At 38.2% G+C, this 24,470-nt stretch overlaps 1 protein-coding gene across 2 annotated transcripts in view; it reads left to right on the top strand.

The window, feature by feature from the left end:
- Positions 1-24,470, top strand: part of CPQ (carboxypeptidase Q) — a 537,063-nt gene that overhangs the window by 396,903 nt on the left and 115,690 nt on the right. The gene's annotated exons all lie outside the window — the stretch shown is intronic.

Raw genomic sequence — 24,470 nt, 5'->3', positions numbered from 1 at the left:
AAGGTTTATATGTGTCTTGTTTACTACTTTATCCCCCAGAACTTGACCCATAGTAAGGCATTTACTGTATTCATGGTTGGTTGACCAAGTGACAGGGAAAAATTCAGAGCAATTATTGACAGTTATTATGATTATTAGTATCTTTGATGTTGTTGTACTTAAGCTCCCTAGAGGATTGTAGTTTGTAGTTTAGACTCCTGTTTTCCACTCTCCATGACTATGAAGGAGTTGAGACAGAAGACCTACAGTGAATCAACAGAAGCCAACCACTGACCCTTGGTCATAAGTGAGTGATTTCTTTTTTTTGTTTTATTTTTTCCCATACAAAAATTTATACATACATTGTTATGTGACTCTACTTGCTCTCCCCATACTGTGACAGAACACTCCTCCTTTCCACCCCTGATTCCCCATGTCCATTCAACCAGCTCCTAACCCTCTCTGCCTTCCCATCTCACCTCCAGATAGAAGCTGCCCATTTAGTCTCTTGTATCTACTTGAGCTAAGAGGCACACTCATCACAAGTATCACTTTATGTCCCACAGTCCAGTCCAATCCCTGTCTGAAGAGTTGGCGTTGGAAATTGTTTTAGTTCTGGGCTGATAGAGAATCCAGGGGCCATGCTTTCTGGGGTTCCTCCAGTCTCAGTCAGACCATTAAGTCTGGTCTTCTTACTAGAATTTGACTTCTGTACCCCACCTTTCCCCTGCTCTATTAGGGAATCTCTGTTGTGTTCCCTGTCAGGGCGGTCATTGGTGGTAGCTGGGCACCATCTAGTTCTTCTGGTCTCAGGCTGATGAAATCTCTGGTTTTTGTGGCCCTTTCTGTCTCTTGGGCTAATACTTTCCTTGTGTCTTTGGTGTTCTTCATTCTCCTTTACTCCAGGTGGCTGGGACCAACTGATGCATCTTAGATGATTGCTTGCAAGCTTTTCATACCCCAGACGCCACGTAAGTGAGTAATTTCTAAAGTTCATGGTATTTCTTTGTATATTCTTCACTAGTCTTCATACCTGGCACACAAGGTGGATGAGTTTGATCTTTATGCAGACCTGTTCTGTGTCCCTTGATGGGTGTGTGCCAGTAATCATCAACAGCAAAGTGGCCGTCTCTGGTTATCATCACTGGCTGCTTTTCTTCTATAATGTTTTTGCCTTTGGTCTTTAATGTATGAGTATTTTTAGTGGCAAAAATAAGCTTCTAGTGGTACTGTACTAGATGTGGCTTTTGCCTGAGGATGCACTCATGTCTGCAGAGGATTAAGACTGTCCATGTGAGCACTTATTTTAAAGCCCCTCCTATAGGTAGACTTGGAGGCACAGAGGAAAGAGTAGGGCCTTTGGCATCTGACAGGTCTGCTTTTAAGAGCCGCATGCAGCTAACAATTTAGAGGGAAGAAAAACGTTAAAGAAATAATTATATGTGTGAAGAATGCCTAGATGTAGGGCAGGTATTATTCTCATTTAACAGGTGAGAAAACCGAGGCTGAGATAGATAAGAGGCTTTGCTTAAAGTTTTCAAGACAGTAAGTGACACAGTCAGGCCTACTTATTGCAATAATAAGGATAATAATAGTGTCTTCTGCAAGGGATGTTGTGATGAATCAGTAGAGAAATATATCAAGCACAGAATCTGGCCCATAATTAGTATTCAGTAAAAGTGAGTTTCCACCCACTTTCTTTCCCTTTATTCTCTTTTCCTTAAATTAACCTGAGATGAAATGTGGCAGAATTAGACTTCAGCCCTATAATGGCTCATCCTTTCAATTCATATCCATCTTTCAGATTGCTTGTTGTACCCACATTTCTTATTAACACAAATTGGAGGCAGTAGCATGACCTTCATTTGTTGACAGAGACACGAGTAGGCAGAACACAGTGATGAATGTCTCAATTGAGGCACGAATTGAATGTTGCCTGTGGGGTAGGCCAGCTCTGCCACCTGCATTGACTATACATCATCCCTGGAAATTAACCCATCTTCACCATAGTCACTAAGATGGAAACAAGTGCCTGTCCATTGAACATCACCTTCAAATGGGAAGGATGAAGGCCCAGCGCAATATATACAGTACATCCACATGTATAATCATGTTGCCATTTGCATTATTCAAAGTTGACCACTTGAAAAATGTCTTAAGATATTGCTTTGCATGAGTGGATTTGTGTATATATTATTTGTTTCCTGACTATGAGCTGATTAGAGGCTAATAGTTTTACATGAAAGTATAATGATTAGCAAATTCAGGAGTCGATGTTGTGTTTCACATCTACTCTGGTATATAATTATTTTCTCACTTTAGTACAACCTTATGCATCATCAAGCATGTTGATGTATGACAAAATGTTGATGTGGACTCTCATTTTTCAAGGCCCAAAGATGATGATAGTCCTACATCTTTGTAAATTTCAAAGGCATTATCATTCACTAAAATATATAAGCAATTTTCATTTAAAGGAATGATTAGATATATGTATAAAAAGGTTACATATCAACACATTTTTGTTTTATTCTCTCCATTAATTAAGAATAATATTTATCAATAGGTAGATGAGCTGAAGACTAAGCATATATGTAAAATTTTCTATAAGATAGTCAGCTTTTATATATACAAAGTAAAGCCTATATTTACACATTTAAGTATGGAAACAAATTATTAGTACCGCTTCATAAAATTAGTATATTTAGGTTTCTACCATTATATTTTATTTCACAGTGTATCAGTCAGAACAACACGAATTGCATATTTCAAGCAGAAAGTGATTTAATTTAGATAATTAGAACCTATGGCAGAAAGAGTCAATGTCCAAACATATCCTTATTCTCTTATCCTCTTTTGCTGTTAGGTTGGGACCTTATAACTGGTCCTGATGGGAGGACTGTGAAGGGGAGTAAGTAGTAATTTTTCAGGGCCAAAATAGTTAAGAGCTGAGGTGCCTCTTCGAACCCTCACTTGTCCTGGAAGTAACCTTGGAAGCTATATGTCAAAATGGAAAATAAAAAGATGGAAGAATCTTGGTTCTCTGAGTCACCAGATGGAGAAGAGCCCCTACCAACCTGCCTTAGACTTTGCATGAGCAAAAAATCAACTTTTACTGTTCTAAGCCACAGAGATTTGAGAGTTTTGTCTATTGAAGCAGCTTACATATATAAGAATTTACAAAAATTTTGGAAGGCACAGCGAGGAAAGTTCGGAGGAGCAACTACTAGTATTCAGAAAATCACAAAGCACAAGAACTGCAGGGAACTGCCACCAGTAATCTTAGTTACCTGCAGCACCAAAGTGAGTGATTTGTAGGAAGATATTTGGAGGCTTTGGGCAAAAGCTTACATTTGCTGTCTGCCAAAGCCCATGTGACTACCCACCTCATGGAAGTCATAATGATTTTTGTTTCTCTTTTGCCTTTGAAATCTCACATGAATGAGTCTCATTGTTTTAATCTAAACTATAATCCTGCTATAATATAGGGGGTAGTATAGAGGAGAAAATAGTGTTGGGTCACCAAAAAGCAATATGGCATAAGTAGCCCAATTATTAGGGTGATAATATGCCTGTTTGTCTGGGGTACTCCTAGTTTATTTCTATTGACCCAGAGTAATTATTGATAGTGCCCTGTTTTCAATCTCAAAACTTTCTTTGTTTGGACAATAAATTATATGGCCATCCTGCCTGTTATTAACATGATGAAAATACTTTATTCATTTCCTCAGCAAATACTTACTGAGGCTATACTGAGTAAGAATCATTTTGCTAGAGAGCCCTGGTGGTGCAGTGGTTAAACAGTTGCTAACTGAAATGTTGGCAGTACAAACCTACCAGCTCCTCCGAGGGAGAAAGATGTGGCAGTCTGCTTCCGCAAAGATTAGAGCCTTGCAAACCCAATGGGGCAGTTCTGCTCTGTCCTACAGGGTCGCTATGAGTTGGAATTGCCTTGACAGCAATGGGTTGATTTATGTGGGGGAAATGATGGATACAGTTTGGATGGGTCACTAAAAGAGTAAATGCAGGAAAAGTCTATTTATGTGAGGGAAATAATGCACTTGGTTTGTATTTGTTGAGTTTGAGGGGCCTGTGGGATATCCAAATGTCAGCGTCTGATACGCAGCTGAATTTCTAGGTTTGAGAATCAGAGAGAGTTCTGAGCTGAAATTGTAAGTCTATAGGATCTATATGGTAGTTCAAGCCATAGGAATGTGAGAGATCAATTAGAGAGAGTATTCAGAGTAAGAATAGAAAAGGCTGTTAACAGAGCTCTGTTAACAGGCCAGTATTTAAAGAGCTAAAGAAAAGAAGCCCACGCAAAAGATAAGAAGGAATAGCTAGAGAAGTAGAAGAGAACTAGATGAGTGATGTGAAGGAAGTCAAGGTAAGAGAGAAAATCAAGAACAGGGTGTACAACAGTGTTAAATGCCAAACACAAATTATGAAGAAAAGAAATGAGTTCCCTGGACTTGGCAATTGGGGCTATTGGTGATTTTAGCAAGAATCAACTTAATGGAGATAGGAAGGTAAAAGTCTGATCGCAAGAGGCTTAGGTAAGAATCGGAAGAGAGAACACATAAACAGTGAGATACAAATCTTGTTCAGGTGACTTGACTGAGGAAGAGGAAAGGGTCACCTGGTGGCTGGATGGTGCTTAAAAGCAGAGTCTACACAATCATTTGCTCCCAGAGATGCAAAAGCAATTTGCAGATCAGGAAATGTTTTGGATTTCATGACCTCCAGAGTCCTTTCTGCCTCAACATGTTTATTATTCCATATTTCTGTACTTGATAAGCTTAGGTTCAACTTTTATTTTCACAGGTTGACACCTGCAGACATGGAACAAGATCTGTCCTATGCTAACAAATTTAAGTTAGAATTTAACTTGAACTTACAAGTTCTTAGGAAAATATATTTAGGGATCAAAACATATACCCATACATAGGTTATTTATGAATAGTGTTCTTTCTTTTTTATAATCACAGACATACAATTCCTTTATAATTTATTTTGTAATTGGTGCCTCCTTTAAATCACTTGCTTATGCTTATATGAAATTTAGCCTTTTGACCATTTTTTTTCATACCTTTGTTTCCAGCTTCTGCTAAAGAGCAATTATTAAATCACTAGGTCATGCCATTGGATGAGATTTACTGAATGGTGATTCTTTTTTAGACTTTAGCAATTGCCCCCAGAGCCTTGGTTGGTTTATTGACTAGAGCAAAGCAGTTAGTTTGCTACTAGTGTAATAAGGCTAAGCATCTGGAAATATTCTGCTAGGAGGAGCCAATGACCTTGTTTTTGAAAGGTCCCAGGTCTCCCATTACTCACCTCCAGTCTTGCTAGGGCATAAGAGCATCAGTATTTATGACGATGTCATAATTCTGTACTATGACTTTTAGCTGGGAAATTCTGTTTGGAAAGTATCTTCAACTGTTTTCTTTGCCTCAAGGGAAAAGGCTCTCCCAGATACCTCAATTTTGATCAAAAACATTCACAAGTCCCCTTCTAGTTTTTTCTCTACCAATTAAGCTCCTCTTAAATGGGTAAATTAAAGCTCATAAACCTGGTTCCACTAGTTTATTAGAAAACTCACTTTAGCTATAAGAGTCAGAGGTGTTCATATGGACAGACCCTAGGGAGCTAGTAGAAGGTTATTTTCCTCCAAAGAGTTCAAGCCCCTATAATTTAATTTTCCTCTGGTTTTGACCAAGCTCAGACTTCTGCTGATTTTATAGTACAACACAGCCTAGCCATTTAGGGATTGGTCTCTGTTGTTCCAATTTAATTAGAACTTTCTAATTTGTTGCTGTCATTTTGTTTGTATTCATGCTTATGTTGAAAGCCTTTTTTTATAATTACGATATTAAAGTATGCTATTTCTTCATTTGCAAATAACATTGATTTAAAGATACACCTTTGATATAAGACATTTTCAAGAGGAAAAAATAAATAAAACCTCGATGAATGTATGCATTGATCAGAAGACCATTCAAATTTTAGAAACATTAAATGTGAATAGATGGATCTATCCTTCATCTATTCAGCCCACAGTTATTGAGAGTAGTATTATGTCCCAAGCCCTTTTGTTAATTTCAGACAAGAAGACAACGAAGACTTCCTGGGGATAGTTAGCATTTTGAATTTGTAAAGTGAGCCATTTATCATATGCCTTAGTCTAGCATATTTTTTTAAAGGATTCAACTTTTTTCTTCAGGTATCTTAAAATTCATTGTGAGCAAAATGAATGTTATATGGTGACTTTTTCACACAATCTCCATTGCCTCCTTTCTTCTGCTTGTACTGTTCCCTCAGTCTTACATTCCCTTACAGCGCCCAGCAACCTGAGTTTATGTTTATCATAGCATGCCATGCTACCCTAATCATCCTAGGGTGGCATGTCTAGGTTGGAAGGGACTTAAAAGTAAGTATGTTTAAAATCTTCAAGAAATCAGAGAATGAATAGTATCCACTAAACATATAAGAACTGGAGCTTATGAAATAACAACTTAGTGCTAATGAAATTAGAACATGTAGATAAAAAAGAACCAATTAAAATGATTGGAAATAAAAATGTATAAAACCAACAACCCGTTGGCATCAAGTTGATTCAGACTCATAGAAACCCTATAGGATAGAGTAGAATTGCCCCATAGGGTTTCCAAGGAGTGGCTGGTGGATTCAAAATGCCAGCCGTTTGGTTAGCAGCTGAATGCTTAACCACTACATCACCAGGGCTCCATACAAATGTATAGTTGTTTAAAAAAATTTTTAAATCTCAATAGAAGAAATAAATGGTCAAAGAGGGAATGCTGTCAAAGACAGAATTTACGAATTGAAAGGTAGAAATTAGAAAATTACCAAATGGTGTAAAAGAGAGAAAAGAGAATTGAAAATATGAAAGATTTTGAAACATGAGAAGTTCTATTATACATCAGTTAATAACTCTGGTGAGAGAGAACAGAGAAAATAGCCGAACATTTTCTAGAATTAAGGAAAGATATGATTATTCACATTCAAAAAAGGACAGAGGGCCAAGTAAGATGAACTTTTTATAAACTCCTTCTATATTTGCATTATAGTGAACCTAAAGAACATTGAGGACAAAATGTTTGCCTTTTTGAATGGGGAGATATAAAATATTGCCTAAACTGTCTTTGATTACTAGGGATCTAAGTTGTCTATTATTTCATTCTATTGGATCAAAAATCAACATCCGTGGAAACAATAGTCAAGAGATCAGATGACGTATTACATTGGGCAAATCTGCTGCAAAAGACCTCTTTAAAGTTTTAAAACACAAAGATGTTATTTTAATGACTAAGGTGCATTTGAGCCAAGCCATAGTCTTTTTAATCATCTCATATGCATATGAATGAAAAATGAAGACAGAAAAAGAATTGATGCATTTGAATTGTGGTGTTGGTGGAGGATATTGAATATACCAGGGACTGCCAGAAAAATGAACAAATCAGTCTGAGAAGAAATACAACCAGAATTCTCCTTGGAAACGAGGGTGGGGAGAGTTCGGCTTGCTTACTCTGGACATGCCATCAGAAAAGACCAATCGCTAGTAAAGGGCCTCATATTTGGTAGAGGGTCAGCAAAAACAAAAACAAACCCTCAATGAGATGGATTGACACAATAGCCACAAAAATGGGCTCAAACATACCAATGATCATGAAGATGGTGCAGAGCCGGGCAGTATTTCATTCTGTTATACATAATGTCACTATGAGCTCGAGTCAACCTGACAGCAACTAACAACAACAACATTCTTTCACTGTTGTGATAAAGCTTTCCTCTGTTGATTTAGTTGTTTGCTTGCTATCACTATTCATGCAGTCATTGTACTGGCCTCTAGGTATATTTATTAAAAGACATAATAAATAAGAATAGTCTATGGAACAAAGACTATTAAAACGTAATAATACTAGCTAGCAATAGCTTACATTTATAAGGTGTTTACTATGTACGAGAATTTTCTCATTTAATCCTTACATCAAATCCATGAGGCTACTACTATTGTATCATCCCTATTTTCCAGCTAGGGAACCTGTGACTTGTTGGAGAGGCTGAGTCACTTGCCCAAGGTCAAGTAGCTAGTATAATAAGTGGTACATCCCAGATTTTAACAAAGTCAGTCTTCTTCCAAAGCCCGATTCTTTTTTTTTTTTTAATTGTACTTTAGATGAAGGTTTACAGAACAAACTAGCTTCTCATTAAACAGTTGGTACACATATTGTTTTATGACATTGGTTAACAACCCCACGACATGTCAACACTCTCCCTTCTCAACCTTGGGTTCCATATTACCAGTTTTCCTGCCCCTCCTGCCTTCTAGTCCTTGCCCCTGGGCTGGTATGCCCCTTTAGTCTTGTTTTGTTTTATGGGCCTGTCTAATCTTTAGCTGAAAGGTGAAACTCAGGAGTGACTTCATTACTGAGCTAAAACGGTGTCCAGGGGCCATGCTCTTTGGGTTTCTCCAGTCTATGTCAGGTCAGTAAGCCTGGTCTTTTTTTGTGAGTTAGAATTTTGTTCTACATTTTTCTCCAGCAATGTCAGGACCCTCTATTGTGATCCCTGTCAGAGTAGTCAGTGGTGGTAGCTGGGCACCATCTAATTGTACTAGACTCAGTCTGGTGGAGGCAGTGGTAGTTGTGGTCCATTAGTCCTTTAAACTAGTCTTTCCCCTGTGTCTTTAGTTTTCTTCATTCTCCCTTGTGGAGCCCAGATTATTTTTTCTTATTGTTGTGCTTTAAGTGAAAGTTTACAATTCAAGTTAGTCTCTCATACAAAAATTTATACATACTTTGTTATGTGACCCTAGCTGCTCTTCCTATCCTGTAACAGCACACTCCTCCTTTTCCACCCTGGATTTCTGGTGTCCATTCAACCAGGTCCTGACCCTCTCTGCCTTCTCATCTTGCCTCCGGACAGGAGCTGCCCATTTAGTCTCATGTATCTACTTGAGCTAAGAAGCACACTCTTCATGAGTATTATTTTACGTCCCATAGTCCAGTCTAATCTTTGTCTGAAGAGTTGGCCTCGGGAATGGTTTTAGCTTGGGACTAACAGAGAGTCCGAGGGCCATGTCTTCTGGGGTCCCTCCAGTCTCAGTCAGACCATTAAGTCTGGTCTTTTTCATCTAGTTCTTCTGGTCTCAGTCTGATGAAGTCTCTGGTTTATGTGGCCCTTTCTGTCTCTTGGGCTAATACTTTCCTTGTGTCTTTGGTGTTTTTCATTCTCCTTTGCTCCAGGTGGGTTGGGACCAATTGATGCTTCTTAGATGGCTGCTTGATAGCTTTTAAGACCCCAGACGCCACTCACCAAAGTAGGATGCAGAACATTTTCTTAATAAACTTTGTTATGCTAATGGACCTAGATATTCCCTAAAACCATGGTCCCCAGACCCCTGCCCCTGCTATTCTGTCCCTCCAAGTGTTTGATTGTATTCAGGAAACTTCTTAGCTTTGGTTTAGTCCAGCTGTGCTGACTTCCCCTGTAGTGTGTGCTGTCCTTCCCTTCACCTAAGATAATTCTTGTCTACTGTCTAGTTAGTAAATAACCCTCACCCTCCCTCCCTACCCTCGTAACCATCAAAGAATGTTTTCTTCTGAGTGTAAACCTTTTCTTGAGTTCTTATAATAGTGGTCTTATATAATATTTGCCCTTTTGTGACTGACTAAATTCACTCAGTGTAATGCCCTCCAGATTCCTGCATGTTATAAGATGTTTCATGGATTCATTGTTGTTCTTTATCGTTGCATAGTATTCCATTGTGTGAATATACCATAGTTTATCCATTCGTCCGTTGATGGGCACCTAGGTTGTTTCCATCTTTTTGCTATCATAAACAATGCTGCAACAAACATGGATGTGCATATATCTATTCTTGTGATGGCTGTTATTTCTCTAGGATATATTCCAAGGAGTGAGACAGAGCCCAGATTCTTAATGACTATTCTATGATAGCTTCTTTTATGAGAAGCCTTTAGGAAAGCTATTAGCACTTTCAGCAGTCATTCTCGGTAGGCTTTCTCCTGTGGGATTGTATGCTGGAACACTGAGATTGATGGAATTCTGATCTATAGGCATGTGATTGGTTGTTTTATAGATTTTTCTCTTTTTCAGATCCACATGTAGCCGACCATCCAGGCTGCCTAATCATAAGTACTCTGTCAGCCAGTCTAGTTATTCCTATGATATATTTCCGAGGTACCAGAAACTCTTCAGGCTCCTGAGGCATAGAACTTATCTGCTTTTTAAAGAACCCTAAGAGTCTTCTCTTGCCAGAACTTGAAGGCCTTCCCTGATTCTCTTGAAGGCAGTGCTGGGTCTACTTTTGAATTTTATAATGTTGGAGAGAGAAGACAAGTTGAGCTTTCTGTAGAGGTTGCACAAGGGGGACCCACAAAAGCCAGACTTCCTTAGTCTTTAGACAAGTCCTTTAGCGTGTGGGCAAGCTTTGCTGGTTGTAGCTACCCCAATGCAGTCTTCCATAGAGGTTTCCCTAAGTCAAGAGAGAACAGTTGAAGTCACACTGAGGAACAGAATGAGGAAACATATCCACCAAAGAAGCTATTTGTCTCCAAATTTCCACTGAGCTCTTGGAGGACAAGGTAGTTATTTTTGTCACAGCCATGTGAACAAAGGTTTTAGATATGGTGAAATTTCTGGAGAAACTGAGAACCAGTAATTCAGCCTGAGAAGAAGGGCTATAGCAAGCCTAGGAATTACTGAATGAGGTTTCAAAGTTGACTGGTCTTACAATCTATTAATCTGTGGATACTGCATAAACTTCTGTTGTCTTGGTTGCCATATCTATAAACTTAATATGATCATACACACTAAATTTTTGGGAGGACCAAATGAAAAAATGAATATGAAAACCTTTTGAACCACCTCAAAGCACTGTGCAGTTTAGTTATTAACCTGAAGTTTTTGTTTTAGATAAATACGATCTGTCTGCAATTATTTTGACTTAATTTCTAGCACCCTACACATAATAAGCCAGTATATATGTCTCTTGAAGACTGAAAGTTTTGGCCCCTTCTTTAGCTGTAGCCAGCGTTGCTGCACTTTTAGATCCCATCACTAGATTCCTACTGTGGGGCTACCTTTGCTCCAGTTCTTTGGTGGTCTGGTGCCACCTAACTCAATCTATAGTTATTTCTACACTTTGACAAGTGACTTTGACAGCTAGAGGGTTCAAGGAAGACATAAAATAAGCATGGGTGCATATTGACAACCTCTGCTTGGAAGATGTCTTTTTAATTGTACTTCTTCACTATGCCAAGCAAAGCCAGGTGGAAAATAAATCTCATTGTTTGGAAGGACATTTATGGAGCATCTGCCTTCAACTAGGTCACTCTGATAGGTGCTTTCATAAGTTGTTTCATTGACTATCATTATCATTATCATCTGGGATATATACACCTGTCTTTACTGCTCAGACTTAGGGAGTCATTTTGGGGTGTGATAAGAAACAGTAATAATGAATTTATAACCTTAAAGGTGGAATTAAATTTTGTATCCAAGTATCCTGACTTTTTAAAAAATTTTCCTGATTCATTTTTACTATGTCAAAATCTAAGGCCATCCTTTGAAATGTTAGCAGAAAGAAAGATCAAGGATTAAGAAGGGCAGATTTAGTAAAGTCACAAAATTTAATACAGAAAATACATGAAGGGATCCCAATAAAATTATAACTAATAATATACCTAATACATTAAAAAATTAATAAGAAATTAAGTCCAAGGACTCAGTAAATCAATGAGCAAAGGACCAAAATGTGCAATTTGTAAAAAAGTTTAAAATATTAAATCCCAATAGCAAATACTTGCAATTCAGAAGAATGAAATAACATTCTTAGCCTTTTAAATCAGTGATGAAAAACAAACCAAAACAACAACTGAGAATACAGGTAAGAGCACAGTGGAAGGGCATTTTCATTTACTGCTTATGGGAATATAATTTAATACAACCTATTTGGAAAGTAATTCGGCAGTATATACCAAGAGCCTTAAATTACCCTTTAACTAATTCTACTTCTCATAATTTATTCTAAAAATTTTAAATATCTGAGAAAAAGCTTTATGTTCAGACATGGTCATTGCAATGTTATTTGTAATATTAAAAATGGAAATAAATGAAAAATATGACAATTGAAGAACAATTAATGTTTCATTCTTGTAATTGAATATTTTACAGCCAGTCTAAATAGAAATTTAGAGAGACTGAAGTAACACAGGTAAATATCTAAGTTGTAATATAAAATGAAAATACATGTGTAATTTTCAACTGTGAGAAATTTAAAAGCACGATAAAAAAGAATTGAAGGAAAATACCAAAATATTAATAATTACTATATCTGTTTAATGGGGTTGCTATTATTTTTTTCCATATTTTTCAAATTTTTCCCGATGAATATGCATTTCCTCTATTTTAAGAGGAAAAAACTTTACTGAAAAAAAAGAGAGAGAAAAATATAATTATAACAATTTCTTACGGGGCTGGGTAAAGGGCCTTCATAAATGTTGCTTGATTGGGAAGCCTTGTGAATTTTTTTCTAGCAGTTGAGTATTTATTATCATTTCATGAGAGCTGATTTAAAGTCTATTTTGAATGATCAGCAAAGATAGCTTTTCCTAAGCTAACATTTAAGAGTGTGAAAAAGATAGCCATAAAAGTTTTGTCATAGCTTAGGTCCTAAACTATGCTAAGCAGCCTTTTGATGGACTTTAACATGTTAACTGCATATAAATGTTGCTAAGTATAGATGAGCCTTATGTCTTCATTAAGTAGTTTATAAGTTTAATGGGATGAAATCTTCGTGTGTGAGTATGAGTATATATAGTAGTTGTTTGTTTTGAATATTCAGATCTCAGTTTGTAATCATTCAGGGCTAATCTCCCCATTCCAGAAGTATTTTCCTCCATATATGCACACATTGCTGTACTCAGTAACGGGAACATAAAATAAAGATCATTTCCTATTTCACATGCTCCATAAAATGTGTTGACAGTAACCACCTGTGTCCCTGGTGCCCTCTGCAGCTTGGAATCCTGAATACTTTCCCCAGACATGCTTGGGGAGGGAAACAGAGTCTAAGCAAGCTGAACAAGCAGTACCCTAACAGAGGCTTTTTGGTTTAGGTCAGCCCAGTGATGACAAAGAAGTCACCCAAGAATTTCAGGGAACGTGGGAACACAGGAAGACTGTTACACTTTGCATAAGGAAAAGAAGTTGAGATTGAAATAGGGGAGAAAAGACTCTAAAAGTTCAGTTACCTTTTCTAAGAGTTTCTTCCCATTGCACATGTCCTACTCTTCCTTCTAAACCAAAACCAAACCCACTGTGGATTTGGACTTATAGCTACCCCATGGGATTTCCAAGACTGTAAATCTCTACCGAAGCAAACTGCCACATCTTTCTTACTCTTCCTTAGATTCACCCACCCCTGCCCCAAAGAGTGTTAGCAGCTTGAATCCCGATAGGCTCCTGGGGAACTGTTACCCTACTGCCCCTTTTATAGTCAGTGAAGAGGACAGGAGGAAATTGCTCAGGCTACAAAGAAGTGCAAGGGAAAGAAACACACGCAAAACACCTTGGGAGCCTTCTAAATATTTGTCCCATTTGAAAAATTCCAGCTCTGATTTCTTAGTCTGAATTGCAGTTCACCGAACGTAGCTGATTCCATCCCATATGAGTTTGTTATTACCATGTGTGTCCCTTCCTTAGAACCACTGAGAACAAACAAGAAAAAGCAATAAAACAAAATACTTATTAAAATGTAAATATAGCAGCTGGATCCCTGATGAGTGACACTGACAAGCAGTGCTGGTCGCCTTGGAGGGCCCAGGTGCGCTGGAAGGACTCATCTGGTCACAGAGCGGCGGCCTGGAAACTGACAGCTCTGAAGGGAACCTTTTGTTACCTGACTTCTGTGGCAGGTGGCTGGCTCCTTCTCCTGCGTGGAAGAGTTGAAACTTGTCTTTCAACTAAATAGAATACATGGGGGTAGAGATTCTTTTTTTGTTTGGCAGCCTAAGTATATTAGGAGGGGGGAAAAAAGAGCTGCTGCAAAATAACAGGACAGGAAGGCATGAAAAATGCTTTATGAAGAAACATAAAAGAAAACCAGGGGGAGGCATATTTAGCCTCAGTCATTAAAAGCACACTACTGCTCCCAGTCCTGCCTGCTCCCACCACCTCCCCCAAAAGTTTGTTTGAAGAGTTTCCTCTGTAGAACTCCAAACAAGCCCCAAATATACCAATGCCTCCAACAGCTGGTCTGGAATGAGAGGGGCTTCTGTTATGAGAGACAGCATCTCCCATTTTATGTGGGGTTTTACACAACAGTTTTCTGTGTGGCTTAACTTTTGGCATCTGACTCTTTCAGCAGAAGGCGTGTGGTGGTTTTTCAGCCAGATCTTTGAGTGCCCGTGTCCTCCCACAATCCCTCTGGCAGGTGATAAAAGCAGGCCCACCCTGCAGAAAAGCCACAGGTACTGCCTAGCATAAAATGACACACGTGAATGTCACTGAGAACTCGCTGGCCTCGTACCTCATATTTTCATTTCAGTAAAGAGCCTACTTTCAAAGCTGACAGTGTCTGTAGCCGGTAATTGAAGAAAATGATTAGCATGCCAAAATGGGAGTAATCACAGAGCCATTTGACATTGTCCTTAGAAAAATCCTTTACATACCACGAAAAGCCAGAGCAAAGAACTATTTCTAAAACTATAAATGTGTGTACATTTTCAAAGTGGATTTTGATTTCCCCAAAACATACAGGCAGCCGGAACACAGTTACGCTTTAGAGTCTAAGGTGATCTAATTCTTTAAATAAAACTTGATTGTGGGGAATGGCACATCTTTTCTAGTTGTGAGGGGAAGTTGTTATTATAATAAAGAATGGGCTGTTTTTCTTATTTGGAAAACTTGAGGGGGATGAAGTAATGGTTTTAGTACTATGAAGAAGTGGGCTACAGAACACTGGGATAAGTCATGTTTATTTAACATTTAATGCCCCTGGTCTGTTAGGCACAAAGAGACTAACTCTGGGGCTATTATTTAATGCTAGAACAGTAAAATAGCCTGGCTAGGATTAGATTAGGCAGTTGACAAAGTACTCAGGGTTCAAGGCTCAGAAATGAATAAATCAACATCCTTACAGTACAGAGTGCATGGACATATGTGTGGTTGGGGGATGGTGGGTGGTGAATGGGCCCTCCTCCCTCTTTAGGGTCCTGTGTGAAGACCAAGGGCTACAAAAATGACCTGACATCTTTAATTCTTTAAATCTCTTTAATGTAAGTTGTCATTTGAAGAACTAAAAGACAAAATTATTTGCTCAGAACAATTTAATGCTTTGTGCTATTGGTACACAAACATAGATCTAAGCAACATGGCAGTGAGTTAAGCCAAAGAGAGCTGGGAAGCTGGAATTGATAGTCCAGTAGTCTCTTTAATAAGGTGTCAATTTATGGTTGGACATTTTAGGGTATCTGTTTATATAAATGGAGTCCCTAGGTGGTGCAAACAGTTAAACGCTCGGCTGCTATCTAAAAGATTGGAGGTTCAAGTCCACCAAAAAGCACCTTGAAAGAAAGGCCTGGTAACCTACTTGTGAAAAATCAGCCACTGAAACCCTATGGAGCACAGTTCTACTCTGACACACATGGGGTTGCTGTGAGTCAGAATCACATTCTTTCCCACACAAAGCACATAACTGTGGTTGATTAGTTTATACAAATAGTATAAATATACCTTCAACTTGTGACCGGCATAAACCTAGTGCCAAGAGAATAGCTCTTCCTTTCAACTGGGTTGCTCGTCTTACAGTTTTGTGACTGGCCCAGAGTGTACTGTTTTCTTATTGGAATCTCGTGGGTGTGAATCTGATGATGCCGTGATCATCTTCATCACATGCCTGCGCCTGCCTTCCACCAGACTGACTCCCAAGCCAGTCAGTCCCAGTCCACTGTGCTTACTGAGGGTAGTGATGCGTAGCAGAAAAGGCTTAAACTATGAACTTTGGGGTCAGAAGGACCAGGGTTCAAGTCATACTTCTGCTCGTTATAAGATATGCAGCCATGAGTGCCTCACCTCCCTAAGCCTCAGCTTACTGATCTGTAAAATGGGGAAAATAAAGTACCTACATCCTTGAATTACTGAGAGAATCAATTGAGAAAAATTAAAACAACTAACACATCTAAAGTGCTCGGCATACTGCCTGGCACATAATCCAAACCAAACCCGTTGCCACTGAGTCAATTCTGACACACAGCAACCCTATAAGACGGAGTAGAACTGCCCCATAGGGTTTCCAAGGAGCAGCTGGTGGATTCGAACTGCTGACGTTTTGGCTAGCAGCCGAGCTCTTAACCACTGTGCCACCAGGGCTCCTGGCACATAATAGGCAGTCAATAAATGCTAACTTTCTTTTTGACTTTACCTCCTTACCCAACAGTTTTATTCTGTAGTTAGTGTTCTCCTTCCACATCAGGGTCAGCATGACACCATGTAAGTCTGTTTTGTATTTCTGTCTGCTGCTCATTTGACTGTGTCTTCACTTACCTACTTTGTTGGCACTGAGATCTTGGCCACGTACCCTTCTGTGTCCTCTGGCTTTGAATCCTGTCTGGTTCAATGCACAATGGCAGGAGCAGACCCTCTTTCCCATCAGTGATAGAATCCTCTTGATTCCTCTGCACTGGTGCCTCTGCATAGCCAGCTTATTGGACCCAGGCTAATCAGTACCTGGACACTTGTTCTTCATTAGCAGGAGCTCTGTTCTACCTTCTAGCAATGATAGTGTACCTTCTGATGCCTCAGAGAGCCAGCTGAGACTGACAGCTTCCACCTCTGGAATTCTTTGATTCTATGTTTGACAAGTCCCAGTGTTGTTTCTACTTGGTCCCATGCACTTTCCACCTCATTTTCTCCATGTCACATCTGATTGTTCCTTATTGTAGAGGATGGGTGCAGGGCCTAAGGAGGTGAGTGCCGTTTGCTGACAGCTGCCCCAGAGTGATGTTGGCAGAAGGTTCAGGGAGTGACAGAGTAAATTGCCTACCTCTTTTTTTTTGAGTTTCTGACAGTGTTGTTTATGGCCACTAGTTTTTATTTGAGGAGCTATTCATCTAATGGAAAAAAGATGCCCTTTGTTCTGTATGTCCTTTAAAAAGAAACACAGGTAGCCATCTGGCTTTCATCAGTTGAAATAGGCCTTAAGAATGTCTATATCATATCTGATTCCTCTATGTCTGAGTCATTTTGCTCTCTGGATTTTCTTAATTCTCAATTAATTTTTACTCATTCATATGTTCTTTCTTTCTATGATCCATTAGTTCATTTTGTCAGTCCTTTAGTCTGGTGAGGGGGCAAGCCCTGCTGAATTATAATATAAGGTGACAACTTTTCTCAGGGAGCTATGCATAGAGTGTGGCAGAAGAACTGGACAGAAGTGCCTTGGGACCTGCAGTTCACGATATGGTTTCTATAATTTCTGTGATTTCTACAAACATTTGTCTGATGATGTTTGATTTGCTGTGTTATACTTTGTGTCTGCCTTTGTGCTGCTTCTTTCCTGCCTCACGCTTTGAATTTATCTCAGTCCTCATTTCCTGGGGAAGATTGCACTGGACACTTGGGGAGGGGCTTGAGGGTGGGGTCATAGCGAGAATGAATAGGAAGACTTGAAAAATGGCCCACTCTTCTGCTGTGATGATGCCCTGTTTCTTAACACTGATAACTCAGTTCTTGGCCAATTTAGTACAATATATATATTATATATTTTTATATTAGAAAGCAAGTCAGTTTACTTCCATGTTGTTATTGGAGCCTTTTACCTCCAACCTCTATGGTCTACCTACATCACCAGTATTTGTCCTAAATTACTTTGGTCTTTCATGTGCCAGAGAATGTTCTCAGCATAAGAGGGGATGAACAGGGTGGTCTAATTGAAAAAGCATAGACACAGGGGTAAAAAAAAAAATCTGAATTCGTATCCATCTCCAGCACTTACTAGCTCTGTGACATTGTGCAAGGCACTGAAGTTCTTTTAGCCTTTGTTTCCTTATCTACAACTTGGAAATAATATCCCCAGGTATTATAATACTCCCATATATTATAGGATTGTTGTGAAAATTAAATGAGATAATGTCTGGAAAGAACTTAGCACAGTGTCTGGCAGAGTGCTAAGTACCCAGTAAATCTTGGTTTCTTCTCTCCTCCAGCTCCACCGCCTTTTATCTTGGCCAGCTGTCTCCAATATAGCATCGACGGTACTGTAAATACTCCCACTAATATGTAATGGCTCTCCATCAATCCTCTCTTGATCACCTTTCTACTCTTCCTCCATATTTACTCCTAAACTTAATTATGATTCTCCTGCTGGTATAATCTCCGTCTCTGCAGAGAACAATGAATCCTGGTTGTTGAAAACATCATTGTTTCCTTAGAAGAACTTAAAGAACCTACAATGTGATTGTGAGTTCTTGTTTTCCAACAGAATTTATTGTTAGCAATAAAAATCAATATATTTATATTTGGAGCTTATTTTTCACATTAATCTTGGCAGTAATACTTTTCTGATTTTTGAGAAGTCTATGATTTTTGTGTACACAAAGTACATTTTGTTGTTTTGTCTCAGTGGATGCTAAGCTTATAATTTTTTAGATTTATTTTGGGTTTTTCTGGAGCTCAGTCCCTCAAAATGCAAATGAGTCATCAGTAACCCATCTGAAAGATAAGTTATTCTCCTTCTCTGTCCCCTACTTATTCAAGGTAAGTGATGTTTTTTGGACTCAGCAGTTCAAGTCTTTTGTCATCCCTGTTGCTGTAAATTTGGTTACCCCATGCTCCAATGTTGTTCAGCACTTGGTTGTCTTAGGGATTATTACTTATTTCCATCAGCCTAGGAAATGTCCTTCTTTGCAATGGTTCTCAGCTCTGACCCCCATTGACCAAACACATTTGCCTAACCAGCTGTCTATAAACCATATTACTGTCACATTGTCTCTTTGAAATTGGACAGTTTTAGATGAAATTTGAAGGTGCTAACATGGGTCTTTGAGTAACAGGACAGTTACGAGTAGATTTGTTAGATTATATTCTCTAATGTGAGAGTTTGGCTTAAAAAAGAAATAGAAGATGGTAGAGGTTGTACAGGACTGATCCAGTTCTTTCATGCAGCATATTACTTGGGAAGGCCATCACACGAAGTGGTTAAGAACTAGATTGGGCATCAGACAGTCTCAGGTTTGAATCCCAGCTCTGCCATTTATTAGCTGTATAGCATTGGGCAATTTCTCTACCTCTCAGTTTCATTATTTGTAAAATGGGAAGGCAATATTACTTTCTTTGCAGAATTAAATGAGGTAATGTTTCTAAAATGATATGAGATGTTATCTGGAAACATCTTAGCACAGTGTCTGGCACAGTACTAAGTACCTAGTAAATCTAGGTTCCTTCTCCCCCCATCTTGCTCTTAATGTTGGCCATCTCTAAAATCACATTGGTGTTAGTGCAAATATTTTCACCATTATGTAATTGATATCCTCCAATCCTTTTCTTTATTATCTTTCTGTCCTAACTTCCAATTCAACTCTTGACCTCAATGATGACTCTCTTTTGCTGGTGCAACCTCACTGTCTGTCCAGAACAGTGATAATTAAAAGGAAAATCAATTTTCTTCAGATGAATTCAACAATGATGATGGGAAGGGTGATGATGATAAAGATAATGTGGGAATTTCTTACTCTCTTTAATCTTCTAGATTGTAGGTTCCATGACATCAAAGAGCATGTCTATCTTCTTCAGCCCTAAGTCTCTCAGTTCTTGGAACAGGAATGGTTGTCAAATGAATGAATCTGGTATTTTGAGTAGGTTTTGATTGTGCCATTTTATCTTTTTCATTGCAATCAGTTGGCCCAAATGTCTATTTGTTGATTTGTCAATTCACTTCTCCCATTACAGAATTTTAGTTTCTTTTTTTTTTATGAAATAGAATTCTTAAATGTATGCTGTATGTCCAAGATGGACATTGATGATATGTTTTAATGTGTTAAAGGTGGAAATTAAATATCAATAAGTTAGAACACATCAGGAAATAGTGTGCTTGAAATGTCAATGTCTACACAGGGCAAAAAATCTAGATTGATTTTCAGGTTTAAGGAGAGGTTTAAGGAAGGGGGTCCTGGGAAAAGCTTTGAGATTGGACGCATCACATTCCTTCCCACACGAAGCACATAACTTCGCATGGACTTGGTTTCCTATCAAAAGTGGAGTGTTCACAGACTCTGAACATACCCTGTACACTCAGCGCTAGGAGGACAGCAGATAAACTTGGGAAGTCTTTCTAAGAGAACAATCCCTTGAGGTTTTACGTAAATTTTTACAACCTCCTATAAATACTTTTAACAGACCATGTAAAATTTCTCCCTTACCCTAACAGCTTTAATACATAAGATGCGACAAAACGACGCAGAAAGGCAAAAGCTCCATAAGGTCAGATGATCCATTTCCTTTGCAATGTGAGGTTCATAAATTCTGAAGCATTGAAATTTCATGTAAACACCCCTGAGTTTGCTCTAAGTTTACTTCTTTCTAGAGGATACAAATGTGACTCACATTTCCCATAATTGAGGACTGAGAATGTTTCAGATGAGCAGCACTTCTCTTGGGAGACCAAACACTTCGCTTGAAGAATGCCAGTGCCATGTCCCTGTGGATACCAAAAACCAAACCCAACCCAACCCATTGCCATCGAGTCAATTCTAACTCATAGTGACCCTATAGCACATAGTAGAACTGCCCCATAGGGTTTCCAAGGTTGTAATCTTTACAGTGGCGGACTGACACATCTTTCTCCCGTGGAGCAGCTGGTGGGTTCAAAACACTGACCTTTGGTTAGCAGCTACTCGCTATAACTACCAAGATTCCTGTCCCTTGGATAGGGTGCAGTATTTGTGGAGTCATAGTTTTAATAGCCTAAATCTAACCTAGATTCAAAGACTCAAGTCTGTTTCTACCTACCCCACCTGCCCAAGCCCAACCATATTTCCAGCTTTCCTCTCCCTTAGGCAAATGTAACTGATAACTGATTTAATGTTTAAAAATATTCTCTGTCCAAAAGTTTCTTTTAATAGATCTAATCTATATCTGTCTTATTGCAGCTTAAAGCAATTTCCAATAGCTGTGCTAATCAGTTCATCAACACATGTATCTAGGGCTCTTTTGACTTACCAGGGGTTGTGTGTGGAAGCCAAAAGCAGAAAGTACATTAATCATGATTAATTGTCACAGGGGTGGAACAGAAAATAACAACTTTGCAGTTCAGAGAAAGGAGAGAGTGAAGCAGGAGGAATCTGAACTGGGTCTTGAAGATAGTTACGATATGGGTAAGTTGAGACAAAATGAAGGGCAATCCAGATGGGATAAATGGTGTGAGGAGAAGCACAGAGATGGGAAGAAAGTGAAGAGACCAGTTGACCTGGAAGTGAAGCTTTGGTAAGCGATGTAGTTGGAGATACGTAACTTTGGAGAGGCAGATTGAAACCAGTCTGTGAAGGGCCTTGGATGCTATGCTAAAGAGGATGAACTCTATCCTATAGACCAGTGACCTCCAAAGTCAGAAGGTGTGCAGGACAATCCATTTGTGTACAAGAAATACTTATTCTTTATCTACAAAAAGAAATAAATTTTACTAAAATTTATTACATGAATTAATAATATTGTATATGTCAATTATACATAAATATACATATGTGGTGATGTATGCTCAAAATTGTTTTAGTGATAGAGATGCATGTTCAAAACAGTTTGGAGACAGACTACTGCAGTAGATGATGGGGAGTGATTAATGGCTTTCTTGCAGCCGGTGACATGTTCAAAGCAGTATTTTGAGATGAATCTGCCAGCAGTTGTACAGAGAGGATTGGAGGAAGCAGTTAGTTGGCGACTGCAACAATTCAAAGAGCCTCAATTATGGGAGACACAGTGGGAATGGAAAGGAGGGGGTAAGTTCCAGAGACATTTTGATGATCTTGTTCTTTTCATGGTGAGATTTTTCCCTTAGCAAAGACATTTAGAATCACTTTGGGGGCTGAGACTAGAGCAGTGCTCAGGATGAGTTTTGTTTTTTTTTTGGTTCAAAACTGATTGAAAACTGTATCGGTACTACCAGATGTGGTATGGTAAGTGTCATGGATTGAACTGTGTCCCCCCAAAATGTGTGTCAACTTGGCTAGGCCATGATTCCTAGTATTGAGTGATTGTCCACCATTTTGTCATCTGATGTGGTTTTTCCTATGTGTTGTAAATCCTATCTCTATGACGTTAATGAGGTGGGATTAGTGGCAGTTATGTTAATGAGGCAGGACTCAATCTACAAGATTAGGTTTTATCTAAAGCCAGTATCTTTTGAGATATAAAAGAGAGAAGGAAGCAGAGAGACAGGGGGACCTCATACTACCAAGAAACAACAGCCAGGAGAATAGCACATCCTTTGGACCCTGGGTCCCTGTGCTGGGAAGCTCCTCTCCTGGGGAAGATTGATGACAAGGACCTCTCTCCAGAGCCAACAGAGAAAGAAAGCCTTCCTCTGCAGCTGGCACTCTGAATTTGGACTTCTAGCATCCTAAACTGTGAGAGAATAAATTTCTCTTTGTTAAAGCCATCCACTTGTGGTATTTCTGTTATAGCAGCACTAGATAACTAAGACAGTTTAAGAAAACTTAAACTTCAGTAGGACTGACAATTAAAAAAAAGTAATTACTGGCCCAAAACCGTGTCAATAACTTCATAACTAACTTATACATAAGGAAAATCTTTGAAAATGTAGATAATATCCTTTCCACCATAACCACAAAAAGGAGTACCTGAAAGAGTTAACAGAAGTAGCTTCATGATGACTCCTACATATCAAACAATTTTTGCTTCCTATCTGCTGTTTAATGTTGAAAGCAGATCCAAGAAATTTTCTCATCTCAGTTGCTTGTTGGAGATATATTCCTTTTTGATAATCCCTGATTCCAGTACAAACACATTTGTTTTTCCTCGCACAGCTTGATCTTCCCAAGAAATAAAATTGGTGAATGTAAATTTGTAAAAGAAATCATGGTATTTGTACTTGATTTACCATCATTTTCTAAAAAATTGTACTGTGTGTTTAACTCCTCGCCATTTGATGTTTCTGCAAGGTAGAATTCTTAACAAAAGTGTGATTCAGAGTTCGAATCTATCATTAACCAGCCCTCTCAATTTCTCCTTGGAGGTTAAAACGCTCTAAATAATGATAGGGAAAAAGAACTAGTATGTTTTAAAATGTCAACTTGATCAGACTTGTGATCCATACATGTTACTAATAGTATCTGAGAAATATATTGATGAAAGAGCCCTACTATCAGGCAATTTAAGTGAGAAAAACAAATTCACGTATTTTAACTCTAGTCGGGCATCAGATATAAACTTAATATTTGTCTCAATCAAGTTAAAATAGACTACAGATTGTATGTGCACCTTTGCCTGTGCATGCGTATGTGTGTGTATGTGTGTGTGTAATTATGTTTTGCTGAAAATGAGTAGAATATAAAGTAGAGAAAAATAGACATAACCTATTGGCTCATATAAAAGCAAAGGAGATAAGAAGTTCCACATTAACTAAAAGTGAATATTCTCATACAGTGCTGGTGGGAATACAAATTGGTAACCATTCTTTAGGGTAATTTGTTGACATGTGTCAACAACCCTAAAAATGTTTATACTATTTAGAATTAATATTTCTAATTTTAAGAACATATCCTAGGGATAAAAATCTTAACTGTCCAACAGTAAAAAAAATAGCTAAAAAAGTAAGACTCATTTTCTTGAAGATTACTGATTATAATAGGGAAAGACTGTAAATGTGGTGATTTTAAGTAGAAAAGTAGTATAAAGCTATATATATTGATATGTTTACATATATGTATACAAATATATGCATACAAAAAATTATAAATAAATGCAGCAATATGCTTATATGTTACTTTTGTTTTCTAATTTTAATTGTTTTCCTTAGTTTTTAATTTAAAAATGGATATATTATTCTTATAACCAGAAAAATTATCAAAAAATTAAAATTAAAAAGAAATATCAGAGTTGAAAATGCAAATACATACAATTTGATTTAGTTAATTGAATGGGAACATTTCTGTGACCATAATATATTTATTTATTTATTTAATAACTTGACCAAGAGGCACAGTTGATAAACTATATTTTGATTAGACCCAGATGTTCTGTAAAAGTAGGTGAATGTAATAGCAACTGAAGCAAATGTCCAAGTTGAAACACATCTGATTATACTGGCTACTGGAGTGGTTTCACCTGTGTTATATGAGCTTTGATCTCACAAAAATAGCTTATCTTATCATCTTTCTAAACTGAGGCAGCACCGTCATGATGCTTTAAATTAAATATGTATTATTAAATGTATTATT

Source organism: Trichechus manatus, unplaced genomic scaffold (assembly GCF_000243295.1).
Source record: "Trichechus manatus latirostris isolate Lorelei unplaced genomic scaffold, TriManLat1.0 scaffold00009, whole genome shotgun sequence".
NCBI classification, from domain to species: domain Eukaryota; kingdom Metazoa; phylum Chordata; class Mammalia; order Sirenia; family Trichechidae; genus Trichechus; species Trichechus manatus.
Note: the sequence above shows the minus strand (reverse complement) of the source record. Positions and strands in the feature narration are given on the sequence as shown.